General features: G+C 26.1%; 1 long non-coding RNA gene across 2 annotated transcripts; it reads left to right on the top strand.

The window, feature by feature from the left end:
- The first annotated feature begins 4,840 nt into the window (after window positions 1–4,840).
- LOC136080891 (uncharacterized) lies at window positions 4,841–8,192 on the top strand. 2 transcript variants are annotated; one of them, XR_010638712.1, is made up of 4 exons: window positions 4,841–5,522; window positions 5,723–6,525; window positions 7,193–7,333; window positions 8,001–8,192. It is a non-coding gene; the product is annotated as an uncharacterized LOC136080891 (long non-coding RNA). The 2 variants fall into 2 exon arrangements; XR_010638713.1 differs by having other exon boundaries at window positions 4,843–5,522; window positions 5,723–5,819.
- Window positions 8,193–10,000: the final 1,808 nt, after the last annotated feature.

Raw genomic sequence — 10,000 nt, 5'->3', positions numbered from 1 at the left:
AAAAAAAAATTTGATAAAGCATTAAACATAGCACTACTGATGAAAATAGTGAAAGGCCTGTAGTGGTTTTTTATCATTTATATATTTATTTAAAAGAAAAAAATCTTTTTTCAAATTTTAAAAATTCAATTGTTGTTAATTTTGTAGTTATATATATATATATATATATATATATATATATATATATATATATATATATATATATATATATATATATATATATATATATATATATATATAAATAGGTTGACTTTTCGATTGGTAGAATAAATAATAATATAACAATGAAGTACTATTATATATACAACTTCATTAGATCCAATAATATGTCTATACAAGATCCAGCAATTTATGATCAATTAGTTGTCAAGTTAGACTTAAATGATGCTGAAATTATAAGAAAAAAATTAATTGCATTCCTAAAGAACTTGATGTCTCATTGGAATGATATTAACCGCAAAGCTGCAGCATTTGTGAAAAATAAGCAAAATGGTTGGATTCTGACTTTATACCTTTTGCATATGTTCCACCTGCTACTCCAGCAATTGTTACTACTCCTCTTGGTAGGCCTAATTTAAATTTTGATGAGTCTTCTTTGAGATCTAAGTAAGGAAAAGTTGCTGATATGGATCAATACTCAGCTAACCAACTATTTTTTGCAACTGAAGTCAAATTTAGAAAAAATAATGAGCCTTAAAAAGCCAAACTAGCGGAAAAATGTAGTGGATTCTATATCCCCATCTTGTATATCTACTGATGAAGCTTTGACCCTTAGTTTAGATTGAAATTTGACAAAGGCATCTTTGTCAAAAGATGATAAAAAGGAATACAATCTGTGAAAAACTTAAGAAGACCCATATTTTACGGTTACGGACAGCTAGTTATTATTATAATTATTACTGACTAATTTTAATATTATTAATAAAGAGAAGAGTAACCTACAATAATAATCTTTGATAAAACAATTTTATGTTTTGACTTATTTCAGATATAATCAATGATAAGCGCTATCATCTAGTCGTAATAAATAAACTTTTTATTGAATAAACTCGTAATAGTTGTTTTACTATCCAATTCACATGAAAATGTCTTTAGATGACTTAAACTTATTAGTTATATTTTATGTTCAGTTTGTTTTAATTTAGACTATATTAGTTTTTAAATTTTTTGTTTTGTTTTTGTTTTTAGTTGTGGAACCATCATATGCTCTTAGGCAGCGTATTTTAAGTACTTTAGCGTCTTTAATTGCTGAAAACTATTCCTTAAACCCACAAATACATATTAATAAAATTTTGGATTTTGCGTTGAAAGTAACTCCTACAGATTGCGATCGAAGTAATTCAATAAAAGATGCTACGTTAAAAGTCATAAAGTTAATAAATTATGAAACCAATTATTTTAAAAATGTAATGTTGTCTATTGATGAATTTAAAAATATAATAAACAAACAATTAAAATTTTAAAAAAAAATTGTGAAAACTGAATACAACAAAAACAAAATAACAAAATAAGAAGAAATAGACGAATATAAGTTAGTTTTGATGTTTTTTCCAAATTATAATGATGATAACAAATGTGTTTTTGAAAAATTGGCTGAACTGGTTGGAGTAGATCATAAAGGTATCGATCTATGGCTTGCTGAAGCAGAAGGCGATGTAGGAAAATTAGTGAAATTAATTTTAGACGATGCTCACCTTGATAATATACCGCTGATGAACAAGGATCATCTTGAAGATATTAAGAGAATATTAAGTATCGAAATTTTCAAGTCTCAGTATGACTGTTTTAAAGGAAAAGATAATGGTGAGCGAGTCAAATTTATAAATACTTTAGCTTCACCAGAATCTGCAACTGCTAGATGTAATGTTTCTCAAGTCTATGTAGCTTCGATGTTGTTGACATTTGCTGTTTTTGAACAGAATATGGAAATGGTGAAAGTACTACTTAAATTAAAAGCTGATCCTAGGATCAAGGATTTAAAATACGGCCCAACTTCCATCAGTTATGCTTTATTAAAGCAAGATTTTATAGAAGAATTTTTAGAAGAAGTTATTAAGGATAAATATAAATAAATAGAGCGCAAAGCCGAGTGTGATGGTGCACTGTTCAAGAGTATAAGATTTATTGATGAATATGAAAATAAAGATAAACTAATGTAGATGCTGTGTCAACTGTACGATTTTGATTTTGAGGATGAAGATGATGATGACTAAAATCTTAATATATATAAAGGGCAATGTGTGTGTGTTTGTTTGTTTGTTCTCTATAGAAATCCAAACCGCCGGACCGATCTCGATGAAATTTGGCATGGGGGTAGTCCTCGAGGGGGAGAAGGTTCTTAGCTGGGTTTTGACCCCGTACCTCGACCCCCAAGTCAGGGGGGACAAAAAATGGGTCTCCCTGACCCCGGATTCAGGAGGGCCGATTTTTTGGGCCCATTTTTGGGCCCATTTTTGTGTACAGATATCAGGTAAGCCAGTTTAAATATTGGCCCGGGCAACGCCGGGTAACTCCAGCTAGTAATACATAAAATCAGTTATAATTATACCAACCGGGTCTCCAAATGAATATCAAATTTTTATTTTTTATTTTTATATTAATTATCTTCCGATAATTAATATTTCAATAAACTATTGTTAAGTATGAACAATTTTGTAATAGTAAACTGTTATTAAGTATGATTAAGTTTGGAAATCTTATCTTTATGGAATCGATTATAAAAATATTGTTTTATGCATTAAAAAAAATTATTTTACCAAAAAACTTATGAAAAAATATGTATATGTATTTTTTTTTTCTGTTGTTTTCTAGCACAAAATTCATCATGAAACATAATTTAACAACCTTTTTAAAAGTTAAATATAAATCATTAGTTGTCTAAAGTTTCCTGTTACACTCGAGTCCTTATTTAAAAAAGGGAGAGGATAGAGTGAGTGAGAGACGTTAACTAATTTTTGGAAAATTTTCCCACCCACCCCAAGCTTATTAAGATAACCCTTCCCCCTTAAAACAAAAACTTTAAAACTTAAAAAAATAAGTAAAAATTATTTTTTCTTTATTTCTCACCATAGTATAAAAGTTATATCAGCATATTAAATTCTATTGAAATTATGATAAAACAGCTGTTAGAATGTGCGGATTTTATCGCAAGCCATGCTAGAATTAAAAAAATTTATGCTTTTTTTTTATGTAAAAAATATTAAATAGATTTATAAACCGAAGTTTTTAATTTAAAATACCGTAGATTTTCCTAATTCCGAACAGTCCTTAATTCCAAACAGCTTTAGTTCACTTATTGTTACATCTTTTATTTTTGTGGGATTTTAAAAAGGAAAACTTGTTAATAAAATGGAAGGTAATAAGAATATGAAAAAATATTTAAAAAATATTTATATTGATACCATTAAAATTTTTAATTGCAAGCAAAACACTTTTTAAAACCCTGAAAAACCAACAATATAAAACCGACTTTAAAAAAAAACGACAATTTAAATTGCGTACTGTTCGATGTAGAATCTAATGGTGATTATTTATCTGGAAAAAAAGTCGAAAATTGGAAATACTTCGTAAGATATCTTAAAAAGAGTACTTTTCTGCTCTAATCCTTCTATTTTAAAGTGTGGTGTTCCTCAAGGTTCAATACTTGGACCTTTGCTTTTTTTAATCTATGTCAACGATCTCTATCGGGCATCAAAAAGAATTTTAACTACAATGTTTGCTGATGATAGCTACTTTTTTATCTCAATCATAAACGAACTGTGCGTAGAAATGACTCAAGAATTAGAAAAAATATCTGGATGGTTTAAGGCAAATAAAGTTTCTATTAACTCAAGTAAAACTAAGTTTTCTTTATTTCATCCTTCTTTTAAAAAAAAAGAAGTCGAATATTCTCTTTCAAAATTGTTTATTGAAAATAAAGAAATAAGTAGGGATAATGTTCCTATATTCATAGGTGTTTTTATTGACGAAAATCTTAATTGGAATATCGCCTTTTTAGGTAGTAAAATATCTAAAAGTATCGGAATAATATAGCCCAGTCGGCATATCTAGTATTGTAAATACTCTGAGTATTGATCACGTATGACATACCGCCATTGATACCAGAAAAATGCGCATTTAGTTTTAAGTTTCGAACTCGAGTTCAATACCACTTATTTATCAAAAATACGTATTTATAATATTTGATCAAAATCGTATATGTTATCGAATCCGATTTTGATCAAATATTAACAAATATGGGGAAAAACGAAAATCTTTGCTTAAATAGCGCATGCTATTTTATTGACATTTCTGTTATGCTATTACCTTTTTTGTTCTGTTTTAGAAAATTTAAAAAAATAAGTTAAAATTTTGAACCAACGCTGACACTTTAATTGTTGCTAAACGTTAAATTTTGTTATTAGGATTGCAGTTCTTTTATTTGTTTTTTGTTCTTTATTCAATAAGTATTAGATTTAAGTTAGATATGATTATAATTTGATATTTTATTACGAGATATATGTCTTTATATATAAATATATATGAACCTTTTTAGATATTTTCATGTTGTTTTTAAATTTTTTGTTCACACAATTCAAGTTATATATGTTAATAGTTTGCATATGTGTTTATATTATGTTCAAAATTAAAATGTTTTTGATAAATATATGTATGTGGTAATATGTGTTATATAATTGTTTTATAAATGAATTTTTAAAATAGTATAAAATGTATCTATTGTGTATATAAATATTATAAGAAGTGTTTATATATGTTATACAAATTTAAATAAAAATATTGTGTTTTATAGTTAGTATATATGTTTATATTATGTTGTTTCCATGACATAAAAACAACATAATATAAACATATATACTAACTATAAAACACAATATATTTATTTAAATTTATATAACATATATAAACACTTCTTATAATATTTATGGACCATGTTTTCAAAGTGTGTGACTTGGCAAACGTGTTGAGCAAGATTTTGCATAAAGTTGTTATTTATGTTACTAATGTTGTTACATTTGGCTTACCTTTATGTTGGTGTCTATTGTTAAAAATTATAAGTGGTTTTATTATTGAAAGTCACTGCTTTTAATCATTCACTAAAAGCCACTCAAGAAAAGTCATTTTGCCACATATACATTTTGTTTATGTCTTAATTTGAATTTTTAGAACCATGACGTACCAACATGAATTGTTTTCTAAAAGCTAACATGAAATAACAATACTTAACAACTACTACTCTCTTATCATGACATCTTATCTCTATCTGTTATATTGATTTGTGATTCATATATGATGTTTTTCTTTGTATTTACTTATCCATTACATTTTTTTATTTCAGATTTATCATATGATGGATTTATGCAATATAAAAGAACGAATATATGTAAATTTTTATGAATTTTTTAAAAACATCTGCTAATAATTAGTCCAGTCAACGTTCAAACTTCAATTTTGCATATGTCATCTTTAAGTAGTTTCTAGGCTTTTCTAAATGTGTTTCTTATTCACATGGTTTTACAAGCAAGGTATGCAAGCAAATTTGAGCTGAAAATTTTTTTTTAAGCCTTTAAGGAGAATTGGTGTTACACTTTTTTAAATTTAATTTGTTTAAATATAGTAGTTTTAACAAATAAATGTTTGTTTGTTCTTTGTTTTTTTACTTATTTGTTTTCAGATTCTTAAGAACTTGGCAACTTATCTAAGTAAGTTTTTTTTTTCTTTTTAGTGCAATTGGAAAGAGCTGAAAGTTATTTTTTAGAGCAATTGAAAAGAACTGAAGTGTTGTTTAGTTACTTCACACGGTATAACTGATCCTGATTTGAGTAAGTTTACTATTTTGTTTTATTTTATATTGGATTTATTTGAGATTTGGTTTATGTTATATTAGATATATATTTTATGTATTTAACATGGAAAACTGACTGTAATTTGTTGACACAAAAGTTTATAAACATAAATCTGCCAATCTTTCAGTATATTTTATATTTCTCTGTATCTATATAAATATTCTTTCTTAGAAAAAATAACAGACTAGAAAAAATAAATAAATTCCTTTTGAAAGTAGTTGCAAAAAATGATGATGTTTTTCCATATTTCATTGTGTAAAGTGTAATACCACTTTTTAAAGGTATGTGAATAGATATATAGGGGAACATGGGGCAAGATGACAACTGTTTCGAAAAACGCCTGTATCTTAGTCTGTCCCAAAAATTAAAACTTACCTTTAGCTGGTGATGTAGCGATGTAATAAATCAAGTCAAACAAGGATAAAAAAATTTTTTCTCAATGTCGGAAAAACTTTTTTAATACTTAGCTTTCGTCACAAAAATAATATTTAAAAAGAAACCATTGATAAATCTAGTAAAATTAATCTACTTCCCTTTCAATTATTTAAATATATATATATATATATATATATATATATATATATATATATATTTAAATAATTAATTTAGAGTAAAATATACTGATTGACATTGCTTCATTTTTTTATACAAGATTGTGCATTTATTATTTTTGTGCATTAAGGTAAAAATAATTTTGTGCATTGTAGTCTAGATTCTTTTTTAATTAAAAATAATTGATGTAAATAAATGTTGTTTAATATTTTTGATAAACGACTAATGTATGTAAACATATAAAAAGATATGGATTTCAATAAATCTTAAGTTTAAATAAAGTCTTTAATTAGAAAAGATCACAATTTGTAAGATTCTTTTACGTTCATTTATTCAGTTGCAGCAATAGTAAGATTACTGGTAATATGTTTAATGATAATAGTTAAATTGAAATAGATAGTATTAGGCTCAACGAAGTTATTAATGTAAATGCTTATAGGCAACTTGAAAATAGTAGTCAAATGAAAAAAGTAGATAATTTCTAAGAAATATTTTACGATTTGCTTGCTATTTTATGGTATAATTGTTTAAATTGTTTAACTATAATTGTCTCACGATTGTTCAAATATTGTAATTAATAAAATCTTTTCAGTCCAAGTATTTAAGTTAATAAAATATTTTATTAAGTTGTGGTGTTATTTGCCAGTGTTACTACATTGTGTTGCCTAGCCTTTTTATAATCTTTTTTAATTATTCTGTAGTCACGGAATATATATTTTCTGTTATTATTATCCTAATTCTACTAACAATAAAATGCAAATTGTACTTTTGTAATTAAAAGTGGTAATTTTTTTTAGGTATTTGCAGGCTTTACTTGACTTAGCGTTTCCGGTACCTGTGTTGTGACAGATTTTAAAAAGAACTCAACTGATGTTAATGCGGTCTTCGTCGTTCACTTTTTATACAAGATTGTGCATTTATTATTTTTGTGCATTAAGGTAAAAATAATTTTGTGCATTGTAGTCTAGATTCTTTTTTAATTAAAAATAATTGATGTAAATAAATGTTGTTTAATATTTTTGATAAACGACTAATGTATGTAAACATATAAAAAGATATGGATTTCAATAAATCTTAAGTTTAAATAAAGTCTTTAATTAGAAAAGATCACAATTTGTAAGATTCTTTTACGTTCATTTATTCAGTTGCAGCAATAGTAAGATTACTGGTAATATGTTTAATGATAATAGTTAAATTGAAATAGATAGTATTAGGCTCAACGAAGTTATTAATGTAAATGCTTATAGGCAACTTGAAAATAGTAGTCAAATGAAAAAAGTAGATAATTTCTAAGAAATATTTTACGATTTGCTTGCTATTTTATGGTATAATTGTTTAAATTGTTTAACTATAATTGTCTCACGATTGTTCAAATATTGTAATTAATAAAATCTTTTCAGTCCAAGTATTTAAGTTAATAAAATATTTTATTAAGTTGTGGTGTTATTTGCCAGTGTTACTACATTGTGTTGCCTAGCCTTTTTATAATCTTTTTTAATTATTCTGTAGTCACGGAATATATATTTTCTGTTATTATTATCCTAATTCTACTAACAATAAAATGCAAATTGTACTTTTGTAATTAAAAGTGGTAATTTTTTTTAGGTATTTGCAGGCTTTACTTGACTTAGCGTTTCCGGTACCTGTGTTGTGACAGATTTTAAAAAGAACTCAACTGATGTTAATGCGGTCTTTGTCGTTCACTATAAGCAATGACGTTGCTGATAGGGAGTCAAAGTTAAAATATTTATAGATAAATTTGTATTTAATTTTTTAGATAATATATCAAGTTGTTAATGTGTTTTTATTGTTATTAATGATTTAATAACTCATAACCCGTATTACGGGTTGCTTACTGCTAGTCATTACCATTATGTTATGAATTCATATTAGTTAATAAAATTGTATTGAATATTCTCTGGTTATCGTGTTTTATACGTGTTTAAATGCGAGTTTGATACTTAGTAGGCGTCGTATTGTATACCTGTCTTTATACGCATCTGATATCTATTTTTAATGCGCGTTTGACACGATAAAATGGCTAACAAATATTCGTAAATAATGCGTATTCTGGAAAGTTTTAAATGCGCATGTAATACCAGGAAAATATCGTATTGAATATTCTCTGGTTATCGTGTTTTATACGTGTTTACAAGAGTTTCAAATGCGTGTTTGATACTCAGAAGGCGTCGTATTGTATACCTGTCTTTATACGCATCTAATGCGTATTTCTAATGCGTATTCGACACGATAAAATGGCTAACATGCATACCACATCGATACGTATTTAAACGAGTTTCTAATGCGCATTTACAACTAAATTTGCCGACTGGGAGCGATCACGCCATTTATTGGAAAAGCCGATACTCAAGGAAATCTACTATAGCATTGTTTAAAGTTATTTTATTTAAAATTACTTATCGTGCACCTCATATCTGGAATAAGTTTTTATTACTTAATCAAAATATTATTAACCTTGAAAACTTAAATGACTTTAAAAAAACTATTAAAAAGAGTATTTAAAAGTATAAAAATGTACTTACTGATTTTTCCTAAATTTGTTCAATGCTTGCTTCTTATATAAACTCTTTTTTTTTAATATACTTTAATATATATTTCAAAAATTGCGTTAGCAATAAACGTGGTAATATTAGGAAAAAGTTACGATACATGTTTGTATAATTGTTATCTTACACTTTAATACAATTATAACCTAACAATTTAACGTAAAATTTTGTAAATATTTTTATTTCTCTATACGTATATATATATATATATATATATATATATATATATATATATATATATATATATGACAATGTATGGCGGTTCTTGATGAAAAGACCTTTTGGTCATCTGCAAGTTTCCCGCGTTCTTCCTACAGTTCTTCTTACAGAAGTTTTGTTTATTATTTATGTTTGTGATTTTTTTATATTTATATTTAATTCAATCTTAACAAGTCTTTATTATGTAATCACGATTTTTATACTGTGGAACAAAAATTAAAATTAAAAAAAAAAAAAAAGAATTCATGTTGGTAGTAATTCTGTTAATGGTTTTCCTAATAACCAGATGTCAATATCTTTCCTGAGGACTGGTCTATTCATGATCGTTTTTAACAGTTCCTTCAAAAATAATGATTCCGTATGTTAGTGCAAAATATACACTATACAGCGATATAAAATTTCACATAATATGTTTTAATCGAATCTGTTTGTCATATACTTTGTTGAAAAATTTTAAAATAAAGAAAATGTTTTTCAATTAAACAATACATTCTGATTTTGTATGAAGAGTAATTCTTGTTTAACTTTTTTCATTAAACTTTTTTCCTAAAAAAAAATTTAGAAAAAGTTTAGAAAAACATTTAGACTAGTTTGGGAAAGGAACTAACCTAACTTTTAATAAGAAAATTCAGGGAGCTGGTGGCAAGGCTTAAATAAGACTAAACGACTTGATATTTTGTATTTTATCACAAAATAGATGCACGAATGGGAAAATTTCCAGAGAGCAAGATTCTGAGAGAAAATTTGTTTCACTATGCTACTCTAGAGCGCACTAACATACATACATACTTCCATTTATACACACATGCATACATACAT

This window comes from Hydra vulgaris, chromosome 05, assembly GCF_038396675.1.
Source record: "Hydra vulgaris chromosome 05, alternate assembly HydraT2T_AEP".
Classification (NCBI taxonomy): domain Eukaryota; kingdom Metazoa; phylum Cnidaria; class Hydrozoa; order Anthoathecata; family Hydridae; genus Hydra; species Hydra vulgaris.
The sequence above is the reverse complement of the archived record's forward strand: the minus strand, read 5'-3'. Positions and strand labels throughout refer to the sequence as shown.